We start from the raw sequence: 12,500 nt of genomic DNA, 5'->3' as shown, positions 1-12,500 counted from the left end.
TCATTCGCGCACGGAAATTTCTTCGTACGGGAATTTTATGAAGCGAAGGCGGCTGCAGACCATTTTCTTTGTTTAGTTCATGTTCGTAGGCGCAAATTACAAACCTAACACTTGGAGCAACATTTCCACTACTCTAGAGGGGCATGAACTGTAGACAGTGCACGCTTTCTCATTTATCCAATCGCTCGCAAACACATTGCATTGCTAGTCTACAGTGGCAATACAAAGTGACGTTTCACCATGCACGTCGAAGTTCATTACCAGTACCGCGCCAGCATCGACCGGCCGGCGAAGCGACGAGCTCAGCAGCGCATGCGCAAGGCCCGACACCACCCCAACCGAGCTTCCCTGCTTATCGGAGAGAACAAGTGCGCGTGAACACGGGCGCGTCTGAGTATCTGGATTTAAAAAAAAAAAAAGAAAACAAAGAAAGCGTTTCCGAGATATTGACAAAGACAAGTGGTCGCGGTCGCTCTGAATCTTATCGTATTATAGAAAACGTGGGAAGGCGGCGCTTCCTCGAGGGTCAGAAAGTACAATCGTCGAACTAGGTGGCAAGTGGAGTACATCCTTTTTCTTGGAACGGTTTGCAATTGACTGCTTGAATGTGCCGACCACGCGTCGCGGGTCGCGTATAGAGCCAACCGTTGGCAAGCACGCGTCTAGCGTAGCAGCAGAACCGATCGCGGTTGCGATAACCCATCGTTGGCAGCGAAAAAGAAAAACACCCACACGCAGTTTGTAGCAATAACCGTACAAATCAATGTGGTTTTAAATATAGCTTCACTGGTCACCCAAGAAGGGCACCGAAACTTTCTCATGACGCACACCGCTGTAGTCCACAAAGAACAAAGCGCACAAAATAGATATGATACAGCCGCACCGCATTATTTCGTGTTTTCAGCATTTCATTACTTTCGTGTGCATGCGCGCTAGGGCCACGCAGGCCAGGAGTAAAAGGCACGAAAAGAAAAAAAAAAAAAAAAATGATACGCAATCCTAAGCTTTGACTTGACTGCTGTGGCACTCGCATTTGTGTTCTTTACCTTAGGCGAACGCAATGCGCAAACTGAACTGGAATTTCCAATAATGGAAATTCCTGTTTGGCTCATATTTGCGTTTTTCGCCCGAGCAAGCGCTTCACTGCACTACGCTTTGCCCCTTCAACGTGGCTACACTGCCCGGCAGGCGTGTTCTGCGTAGGGCCGAACCTGCAGGCAAAAAGCATGGGCGCCGCCATCTTGTTGAGAGCGGCGCCAGGGACACAATCGCGCCTAGCTCATTGAGTTTTCCCCCAAAACTGAAAAAAATTTGACTTCATTAAACGAGAAAGATGCCACGAGTGCCCCAACAAAAAGCTTTGAGGATTACCGAAGGGTAACTGAGGGCGACGCAACGGGCTCTGGAAAGAAGGATGATGGGTGTGGCGTCACGGGGGGATCGGAATAGAGCAGATTGGGGTGTGCGAGAAGAAACGCTCGTTAATGACACCAAAGTTTAAACCAGGAAAAACAAATGGGCATGCGCAGGGCATGCAATCTGGGGGGAAGATAACCGGTGGCCATTAAGGGTTACAGACTGAATTCCAAGAGGAGGGAAGCGTAGCAGGGGGTGGCAGAAAGTTAGGAGGGCAGATTAGATTAGGGACTACATGGCGACAATCGGCACCTGACCGGGGTACTTGGAGGATCATGGCAGATGCCTTTGCCCTGCAGTGGGCGTAGCCAGGATGATGATGATGATGATGTTCATGATGAAAAGGTAGCAACAGGTCTTCGTAACATACAGGTTAGAAAGATGAGGCACCTTTTAACCCTTGAATATATTTCGCCACATTTGGGCATACGACAAGTTTGTTTTCGAGGCGCTCGGTCCCACTGCTGCGAAAATGTGTACACAAAGGCTGCACAGTAGTTGCCAGAAATCGGGCACTCTATTTTTCTTTCATAGGGAATCTTTCTTCCACTTGGGCAGCGGATTTCGGCGGCAGGGCGAGCTTGCGTGGCCGCGGTGGTTTACGGATCCAAGCGATAGTGAACTCCAAAATCCAGTGTTGGCTTTGAGTGGGATTCATATTGATTGCGAACCCCACGGCTAATCCTACCCCCCATCCCCCCAAGTGGCTCTTTACAGGAGACAATCATTCAGAGACATCGGACAAATAGGAATTCTGGTTCTTTCTTTTGCTTTCATTAATTTTTCTCGAAGCCCATAACTAGAAATTTGCTGGAGCGGCTGTCCCATTTGCGACGCAACAAGTGCGACGCTACACACAGATGGAGTGGCAGTTTAATTACTCTCGTGGTCCGCGAACCGGCATCGTTGCGTGTAGTATAGGAATGGTGCGTGTCAAGTCACTGCTCGCGTTGAGCTTGTGCTCTTCATTTTGATTGAATGAAGTCTCACCTAAGTGAGCGGGGCCGATCCCGGAGGTAGTGCAATACCGGGCCGACCTGCGGCGGAGGTGAAGCAGGCTTCAAGCACTCCGCCAACTTCCAAAAATAGGTTTAATATCGTGGGTCCATATAGAACCCGTATCAGATATTAAGCTGATAAGAACAGATACTACACTTTGATCTTAGCCAAAAGGCCGAGAAGCGATGTCCTTCACTTCACTTCATTGTACTACTGCCTTGTGGGCGCCCTGCCGACATGGGTAACCTCAGCAACAGCGTGGGCAATATTATAAAATTCAGCCTGTGTACAGACTCAACGCTCCCTATCTCACGGATGAACTCGCAACGCCTCAGTCTTTCGCTGTTAACGAAACGCTGTCGCGTAGAAACGAGACCCGAGTGCAAGCTTGCTTGTAACGCGAAACCAACCAAGGCAACCTCGTAGAAAACGGAACAGGCGAGCGGAAAAAAACGCGCCAGGGGAATGCTTACTTCCGTCTGAATGCGACCGCTCAAGGTGACCTTCCTTGAGGGCTTCGTTTCAAGCCCGTGTGCAATTGTAATATACTACGCGCATTTCCTTCATTTCTTTTTATTTACCGCAAGGCCCACTGAAAATTTTGATACGGCACAGGCCGGGACGGATCGCAACGTGTCGATTCGACCGGTAGAATTAGGTAGCATGCCCCATGTACGAAGACGAGCAACATAGAAGTGAATGACAAAATAAATATAGAAAACGCTGCACACTCCTTCCCACCGGAAACATAGAGGGGAGAAAGATCGCCATCTGAAACACAGGCATTGTAAAAAAAAAAAAAAAAGTGCTACCTCATCATCTTTACCATTACCGTGTGTGTGTATGTATATATGCATGTGTGTGTGTGTGTGTGTGTGTGTGTGTTTGTGTATTTATATATATATATATATATATATACGCACACATGCTAGCATAGCTTAAACGCAGCTGGAAAGCTCAGCCTTGCACAAGAACCACCCCCTGTCGCAAACCCCTTTGAAACATTCAAATGGGAAACACGAGTACAGCGAGGTCGTTCGAACCTGGCGCCAAAACGCATTAGCGCCATCTGTGTACGGAACTAGGAAAACCTGCGGACTTTGCAATACAGAAAGAAAGGTAGATGGCGCGAGCTAACGCTCCATTGCATACTAAGAACGAGAGTTAGTGAATAATGGCAGAAACGTCTTGGGAAGAGAAAAAAAAAAAAAAAAAACGCGCAACAGTTGTTGGCTTGTGCAAGCACTCTATGTTACAGCGATTAAAGAGCATAGCATCTTCTACAACAGCAGCTACAAAAAGAAGAAGAACGTGAGAGAGGGAGAGACACAGGCGTGTTTCTTTGGAATGCAGAGCATGCAGCACATACTATAAAGTGCCAAAGAGACGGGGAAAGCAGATGGCGCGAAGGTGTATGTCCTCAAAGCTTGAAAGCAATTTCTAAATTACAACATGTACCGAAGTCCACCTACTCTCATCAGGTTGCTCCCGCCTCCAGTTGCGTTTAAAGTGAAATTACAGTCGCCTCAAAGGCAGACAGAGAGAGAGTGAAAATAGGTACACTTGCTTCGCGCAGCTGCAGCCGTTCAAATTTTACAGCAAGAGCACTCCCGAAAGCACAAAGTCCGCTGCCGCCTGGGCGCAATGCGCTCGCTTCAGTAAATTGCCGTGCTGGCCTCGGCAACCAAGAGGTGTAGTGCGGCAGACTGCTGCATTGTAGCACACCGGAAACCGTGCAGACGTAAGCGATCGCCTCGACATCGCTGCGAGCGCTCGAAGAGACAAAGTCCGAAACCACGTGTGCCGGGGCGGTGCGAGCGCGACGCCTTTGACGCAACTTTTGCGTACAAGCCGCCGCACCGCCACGACGGAATCGCTGGCATCCCGCACGCAGCTGCATTGTGTCACGCCGGCAATCGTTGAAACACCACGCAGTCGTCGGCGTCGGCCCCGACATGGTTGCGAGCGCTGGAAGAGACAAAGTCCGAAACCGCGTGTGCCGGGGCGGCGCGAGCGCGACGCCTTTGACGCAACTTTTGCGTACAAGCCGCCGCACGGACACGACGGAGCCGGTGTCACCCTGCAGAGGGCTGCACTATAGCACGCCGGGAACCGGCAAAGAACCGCGCAGACGTCGTCGTTGGCCGCGGCGTTGCCGCGAGCACGCGAAGAGACAAAGTCCGAAACGACGTCAGCCGGGGCGTCGAGCACGCCGCCCGCACTGTTCGCACGCGTGCTCGGAAATGGCGAAGGGGCCGCGCTAGCGTGCCTTGAATCGGTGAGCGGCGGTACCGCGGCAATCGCCAGAGCTCGAATCCGCCCTGCAAAAGCCAAATATAGGCGCTCGGCTCGGCGCAGTACGCCGCCGCGTCGCACGAGTACGGCCCCATGGAGGTCTGGGCACTTATCGCTGCTACTGTAAGGGGCCGTACGGCCCCGGCCGACATTGTACCGTAGTGCGATTTTCGTCTTGCGCGTGCTCGTGGCGGTGTCCGCGCACCGTTCCGAAGTCGACAATCGTGCCCACGACTACGCGAGCGCTGGAAGAGACAAAGTCCGAAACCGCGTGTGCCGGGGCGGCGCGAGCGCGACGCCTTTGACGCAACTTTTGCGTACAAGCCGCCGCACGGCCACGACGGAGCCGGTGTCACCCTGCAGAGGGCTGCACTATAGCACGCCGGGAACCGGCAAAGAACCGCGCAGACGTCGTCGTTGGCCGCGGCGTTGCCGCGAGCACGCGAAGAGACAAAGTCCGAAACGACGTCAGCCGGGGCGTCGAGCACGCCGCCCGCACTGTTCGCACGCGTGCTCGGAAATGGCGAAGGGGCCGCGCTAGCGTGCCTTGAATCGGTGAGCGGCGGTACCGCGGCGATCGCCAGAGCTCGAATCCGCCCTGCAAAAGCCAAATATTGGCGCTCGGCTCGGCGCAGTACGCCGCCGCGTCGCACGAGTACGGCCCCATGGAGGTCTGGGCACTTATCGCTGCTACTGTAAGGGGCCGTACGGCCCCGGCCGACATTGTACCGTAGTGCGATTTTCGGCTTGCGCGTGCTCGTGGCGTAGTCCGCGCACCGTTCCGACGTCGACAATCGTGCCCACGACTACGCGAGCGCTGGAAGAGACAAAGTCCGAAACCGCGTGTGCCGGGGCGGCGCGAGCGCGACGCCTTTGACGCAACTTTTGCGTACAAGCCGCCGCACGGACACGACGGAATCGCTGGCATCCCGCACGCAGCTGCATTGTGTCACGCCGGCAATCGTTGAAACACCACGCAGTCGTCGGCGTCGGCCCCGACATGGTTGCGAGCGCTGGAAGAGACAAAGTCCGAAACCGCGTGTGCCGGGGCGGCGCGAGCGCGACGCCTTTGACGCAACTTTTGCGTACAAGCCGCCGCACGGCCACGACGGAGCCGGTGTCACCCTGCAGAGGGCTGCACTATAGCACGCCGGGAACCGGCAAAGAACCGCGCAGACGTCGTCGTTGGCCGCGGCGTTGCCGCGAGCACGCGAAGAGACAAAGTCCGAAACGACGTCAGCCGGGGCGTCGAGCACGCCGCCCGCACTGTTCGCACGCGTGCTCGGAAATGGCGAAGGGGCCGCGCTAGCGTGCCTTGAATCGGTGAGCGGCGGTACCGCGGCGATCGCCAGAGCTCGAATCCGCCCTGCAAAAGCCAAATATTGGCGCTCGGCTCGGCGCAGTACGCGGCCGCGTCGCACGAGTACGGCCCCATGGAGGTCTGGGCACTTATCGCTGCTACTGTAAGGGGCCGTACGGCCCCGGCCGACATTGTACCGTAGTGCGATTTTCGGCTTGCGCGTGCTCGTGGCGTAGTCCGCGCACCGTTCCGACGTCGACAATCGTGCCCACGACTACGCGAGCGCTGGAAGAGACAAAGTCCGAAACCGCGTGTGCCGGGGCGGCGCGAGCGCGACGCCTTTGACGCAACTTTTGCGTACAAGCCGCCGCACGGCCACGACGGAGCCGGTGTCACCCTGCAGAGGGCTGCACTATAGCACGCCGGGAACCGGCAAAGAACCGCGCAGACGTCGTCGTTGGCCGCGGCGTTGCCGCGAGCACGCGAAGAGACAAAGTCCGAAACGACGTCAGCCGGGGCGTCGAGCACGCCGCCCGCACTGTTCGCACGCGTGCTCGGAAATGGCGAAGGGGCCGCGCTAGCGTGCCTTGAATCGGTGAGCGGCGGTACCGCGGCAATCGCCAGAGCTCGAATCCGCCCTGCAAAAGCCAAATATTGGCGCTCGGCTCGGCGCAGTACGCCGCCGCGTCGCACGAGTACGGCCCCATGGAGGTCTGGGCACTTATCGCTGCTACTGTAAGGGGCCGTAGGGCCCCGGCCGACATTGTACCGTAGTGCGATTTTCGTCTTGCGCGTGCTCGTGGCGGTGTCCGCGCACCGTTCCGAAGTCGACAATCGTGCCCACGACTACGCGAGCGCTGGAAGAGACAAAGTCCGAAACCGCGTGTGCCGGGGCGGCGCGAGCGCGACGCCTTTGACGCAACTTTTGCGTACAAGCCGCCGCACGGCCACGACGGAGCCGGTGTCACCCTGCAGAGGGCTGCACTATAGCACGCCGGGAACCGGCAAAGAACCGCGCAGACGTCGTCGTTGGCCGCGGCGTTGCCGCGAGCACGCGAAGAGACAAAGTCCGAAACGACGTCAGCCGGGGCGTCGAGCACGCCGCCCGCACTGTTCGCACTCGTGCTCGGAAATGGCGAAGGGGCCGTGCTAGCGTGCCTCGAATCGATCGGCCGGGGGCCCCGTAGGGCGACAGAAAGGCAATTGTGCAGGAAACCGTACTGGCCATTAGCGAGAAATTGCCGTTCGCGCATTCGGTAGACGCGCTGCGCTTTCACGACTTCGGCATTGTGCTGCCGACGTAAGCTTTCAATCTTGCTCGCGGCGTTACGAGGCGGCACGATTTTCGCCAAACGCTCGTCGAAAGTGGCACGAGTACGGCCCCATGGAGGTCTGGGTACTTATCGCTGCTATTATATGGGGGTCCCAGAGAGCAGTCGCCCCCAAAGCGACCTGGGTGTTTGATATGCGGCGGGCTTCGTGCCCGTCAAGCGTGTCCCCGGTATCGCTCCCGTGGATCCCACAGCTGACGTCTGCAGCCTCATCCGCTTGATGCGTTAGGGGCTGGTTGTCGGACGACGCTTTTTCCACGATATCGAAGTGTGTTCCGCATCGTCCTCGGACGAATCAAATACGAAAGCGCCGAAGGCGCGGGCGTGACCCGTCGCCTAGCGGCTTTGCCGTCTCGGCTACGTTGCAAGTGTCGGTCGGTCCACCAGTGCTGCGGGCTCGAGAGAAACCGCAAGCCGCGATCGAGTCGACACAACCGGTCTATCGAGAATGTTGCGTGCTTCTTGCCGCGTGGCGATACCCGGCCCTGCGGGGAGGGCGCCGTAGCGAGCTCGAACGCCGTCGTCTCGGACTGTGCAAAGTGCTACCCTTTGCGAGAACGAAGCGTGTTGGGGCGCCTGAAGGTGGCCTCGGCATCGCAAAAACGGCGTCCGGCCTGCTTGAAAGGCTGGACGCGCAGTTGAACGATTACCTGGTTGATCCTGCCAGTAATCATATGCTTGTCTCAAAGATTAAGCCATGCATGTCTAAGTACATGCCGAAATAAGGCGAAACCGCGAATGGCTCATTAAATCAGTTATGGTTCCTTAGATCGTTTCTTCCTACTTGGATAACTGTGGCAATTCTAGAGCTAATACATGCAGTGAGCCTGAAGCCCTTTGGGCGACGGGTGCTTTTATTAGACCAAGATCGATCGGGTTTCGGCCCGTATTGTGTGGTGACTCTGGATAACTTTGTGCTGATCGCATGGCCACGAGCCGGCGACGTTTCTTTCAAGTGTCTGCCTTATCAACTTTCGATGGTAGGTTACTTGCTTACCATGGTTGTTACGGGTAACGGAGAATCAGGGTTCGATTCCGGAGAGGGAGCCTGAGAAACGGCTACCACATCCAAGGAAGGCAGCAGGCGCGCAAATTACCCACTCCCGGCACGGGGAGGTAGTGACGAAAAATAACAATACGGGACTCTTTTGAGGCCCCGTAATTGAAATGAGTACACTCTAAATCCTTTAACGAGGATCAATTGGAGGGCAAGTCTGGTGCCAGCAGCCGCGGTAATTCCAGCTCCAATAGCGTATACTAAAGCTGCTGCGGTTAAAAAGCTCGTAGTTGGATCTCAGTTCCAGACGAGTAGTGCATCTACCCGATGCGACGGCTCGGACTGAACATCATGCCGGTCCTTTCTTGGTGCACTTCATTGTGTGCCTCGAGAAGGCCGGTGCTTTTACTTTGAAAAAATTAGAGTGCTCAACGCAGGCGAGTCGCCTGAATAAACTTGCATGGAATAATAGAACAAGACCTCGTTTCTGTTCTGTTGGTTTTTGGAATACGAGGTAATGATTAAGAGGGACAGACGGGGGCATTCGTATTGCGGCGCTAGAGGTGAAATTCTTGGACCGTCGCAAGACGAACTACTGCGAAAGCATTTGCCAAGAATGTTTTCTTTGATCAAGAACGAAAGTCAGAGGTTCGAAGGCGATCAGATACCGCCCTAGTTCTGACCATAAACGATGCCAACCAGCGATCCGCCTGAGTTACTCAAATGACTCGGCGGGCAGCTTCCGGGAAACCAAAGTGTTTGGGTTCCGGGGGAAGTATGGTTGCAAAGCTGAAACTTAAAGGAATTGACGGAAGGGCACCACCAGGAGTGGAGCCTGCGGCTTAATTTGACTCAACACGGGAAAACTTACCCGGCCCGGACACTGGGAGGATTGACAGATTGAGAGCTCTTTCTTGATTCGGTGGATGGTGGTGCATGGCCGTTCTTAGTTGGTGGAGCGATTTGTCTGGTTAATTCCGATAACGAACGAGACTCTAGCCTATTAAATAGGTGCGGGGTTCCCAGCACCTTACAACCTTCTTAGAGGGACAAGCGGCTCCTAGCCGCACGAAACAGAGCAATAACAGGTCTGTGATGCCCTTAGATGTCCGGGGCCGCACGCGCGCTACACTGAAGGAAGCAGCGTGTCTTTATCCCTGTCTGAAAGGACTGGGTAACCCGTGGAACTTCTTTCGTGATTGGGATAGGGGCTTGCAATTGTTCCCCTTGAACGAGGAATTCCCAGTAAGCGCGAGTCATAAGCTCGCGTTGATTACGTCCCTGCCCTTTGTACACACCGCCCGTCGCTACTACCGATTGAATGATTTAGTGAGGTCTTCGGACCGATGTCCGGCGCGGCCTTTCGGTTGCGCCGGTCTGTTGGAAAGATGACCAAACTTGATCATTTAGAGGAAGTAAAAGTCGTAACAAGGTTTCCGTAGGTGAACCTGCGGAAGGATCATTACCGGATTGTGAAGGGTGGCGAGCGCCATTGTTTCTACCCCGTGTGGGTGAAGCAGCTCGCTGCGCCCGACGCTTTCCGCCGCTGGCCCCGCTTGGACGCGGGGACGGCTATACCCGAACATGCCGGGGACTGCCTGAATTTTGAGGGGCGCCCCGTGCCAAATTTGTTGCGCCCAGTGGACGCCGGCTGCAACCTTGGACGGTTGGCTTGGCCGCGCCCGCGGGTAGAAACGGCGTAACGCACACTGGGTGGGCTTTCTGTCCGCTTTGGCGCTCTTGCGCGGAATGGGAGTAAGACGACCCGACCTGCTGCTTTGCCCAGTACGAGGGGAACGGCGAAGCGTGCGGTCGGTCAAGGAACTGACGGTCGAGAGCTAATGCCGCTGCCGCTTAGTACACACACGGAACCGTGGTGCGAGCGCTCTCCCGTCCTCCGCGGCAAACGCTGCCGAGTCTGAAAAGGCTGGCGGCTGCCGGTCGCTTCCTGCGGCGAGTATGGAGTAACGACCCGACTTTGTTGCCACCCAAGTACTAAAGGAACGGTGTGGCGCTCGGTCGGTCATGGAACTGTCGGTATGAGGGTGCGGCTGCCAAGTACGGAAGGAACCGTGGCCTAAAGTGCTCTCCCGTCCTCCGCGGCAAATGCCACCGAGTCCGAAAGGGCCGGAGGCTGCCGGTCGGCTCCTGCTCGTGACGCGCGAGGTGTCGAGATCGCGGTTTAATGCGACGACGTCTGCAGGCTATTCGCCCGCCGCCGAGGGAAAGGCGGCGTTGCTGCGAAGTACCGAAGGAAACGCGGCTTTGCTACGTCGGAAGCGTTCTGCGGTTAGCGGACTTGTGCGCTTTGGGAAGGCGCCGCACGTCGAAAGAGGAAGTACGGACAGACGAGGGACTGTAGTCCCGGTTTCGAACGCACTTGCGGCCAGGCCCTTGCTGGCTTCGTCTTCCGCCTCAAGTAGACTTGTTGTGGCGCCGGCGCAGGGAGCCGTCCCTGGCACTGGCCGAGTGGTTTTGGAGAGCTGCGCGAGTACGCGCGCCGGGCTCTTGTCTTTCGTCTCAAGTAGGCTGTTGGATCAACAGCGGTTATGCTGCGGCGATCTGCCGATGCGAAAGTGTGTGTGTGTTTGAGGCCCTTCTATGAACCTACTGCTGACTGAAGCGAAGCACGTCGATGGGGGTGAAGCCCTGCCCGTGGCCGTGTAGCCGTTAAAGACTCCACAGCGGCTTAGCCCTAATCATGGCTCTGTCGCTCTTTGCAATTTTTAGTGGAGCGATGTGAACGTGCACACGAGACACACGGGTCCGGTGGATGGTTGGCAGGTAAAACCGGCTTCGAGTGCGCGCAAACGGCATAAGGTGCCTCGAGGGCAAGCGAGGAAGGCGTGGGCGCAAAACACACGCGCGAGTAGCAGGAGTGGAGTGCCATTAGGCTTTCAGCTGCTGAGACGCGGCCGCCGAAAGAGCGAGACTGGAGGAGCGCACGCCGAAAGGCGCTCTTCGAAACCACACACAGGGAGACGCCACGTGCCTAAAACCCTGGTTGTACTGTACTGAATTGAACAAACTATTTTTCACGACTCTAAGCGGTGGATCACTCGGTTCTCGGGTCGATGAAGAACGCAGCCAGCTGCGAGACTTGGTGTGAATTGCAGGACACACTGAGCACTGATTCTTTGAACGCACATTGCGGCCTTGGGTCTTCCCTTGGCTTCGTCTGTCTGAGGGTCGGATCACATATCAAGAGAGACTTCGGCGCACAGGGAACGTGCGTCCGTCGACTCGTTTTGACCGCGTCGGCATCATGGACAGTACGTTGAGCGCTAAAGCCACGCGCCAGCGGCCTCACGAGAGGGAGACGGTGGCAAACCGTTGTGCCAATTCTTCGAAAAGACGGAAACGAGGCAATACTACTGCAGCGTGACGAGTGCGCGCCTCTAGTAAGACCGCCGCAGGATGGAGTCGGATACCTGCAGGGAAAGAGCGGTCCAAGCACGAGGCGCGAACGTCTGTTGCCATGTAGCGCGCACGTTTGCGAGAGAGTCGGAAGCGCACGCTTGCGTGCACGGAAAACGTGGGAATGAAACGCCGGCCGATTCCCGCGCCGTGCGCAAAGCCAGCGCGATCGCAATTTGCGCTGTTTGCCTTCGAAGTACGTCGAGCTCCAGAGCTGGTCGCTCGTTCACGTCACCGCAGCTGTGTGGGCGCCCTTCCGGGCTTCGTCGCAGGAATGGGAATCGGCAGATTCTTGCGAGGAGCGGGGAGGAGAAGGGTGGCCCCCGAAAGCGGTTCGACGCGACAGCGCCGTCTGCGAGCGAGAAGAGTCACGGCACGGCGGAGAATTGCCGCGAAACGGAAAATGTCTCCTTCGAGAGCGTGGGTGCCCCGTTGGCGGAGCTGAAGCGTTCCGTCGTAGTCCGCCGTCGGTCCAAGTGCTTCGCAGTCTCTGTCCCCTAAAGACTGGGCCACTCCAGTTGGGGCAGGGGCGACGCTACACGAGACGATGCCTCCCGCCAGGTTTTAGTCGCCCCTGCGGTGCCCGCTGAAGCGGCGCGCTGCTAAGGCGATCTTTGCCTCGGTGGTGTTTGGGCTTCAGACACGGTCGCTTACCACGCAACTGCTCGTGCGCCGCACGCGCGCAGGCGGTTCACCGCCTGCCAGCCTCGTCTATAAGTAGCTCCGTGTTGGGCGAAGGACGTGG

At 56.5% G+C, this 12,500-nt stretch overlaps 3 non-coding genes across 3 annotated transcripts; 2 read left to right on the top strand and 1 right to left on the bottom strand.

The window, feature by feature from the left end:
* Positions 1–2,410: 2,410 nt before the first annotated feature.
* Positions 2,411–2,602, bottom strand: LOC140214783 (U2 spliceosomal RNA). Its single transcript, XR_011891713.1, has one exon. It is a non-coding gene; the product is annotated as a U2 spliceosomal RNA (small nuclear RNA).
* Positions 2,603–7,988: 5,386 nt separating this feature from the next.
* LOC140214777 (small subunit ribosomal RNA) lies at positions 7,989–9,803 on the top strand. Its single transcript, XR_011891707.1, has one exon. It is a non-coding gene; the product is annotated as a small subunit ribosomal RNA (ribosomal RNA).
* Positions 9,804–11,377: 1,574 nt separating this feature from the next.
* Positions 11,378–11,530, top strand: LOC140214776 (5.8S ribosomal RNA). Its single transcript, XR_011891706.1, has one exon. It is a non-coding gene; the product is annotated as a 5.8S ribosomal RNA (ribosomal RNA).
* The last annotated feature ends 970 nt before the right edge of the window (positions 11,531–12,500 follow it).

The sequence above is a fragment of the Dermacentor andersoni genome, unplaced genomic scaffold, assembly GCF_023375885.2.
Source record: "Dermacentor andersoni unplaced genomic scaffold, qqDerAnde1_hic_scaffold ctg00000622.1, whole genome shotgun sequence".
In the NCBI taxonomy this organism is placed as follows: Eukaryota; Metazoa; Arthropoda; class Arachnida; order Ixodida; family Ixodidae; genus Dermacentor; species Dermacentor andersoni.
The sequence above is the reverse complement of the archived record's forward strand: the minus strand, read 5'-3'. Positions and strand labels throughout refer to the sequence as shown.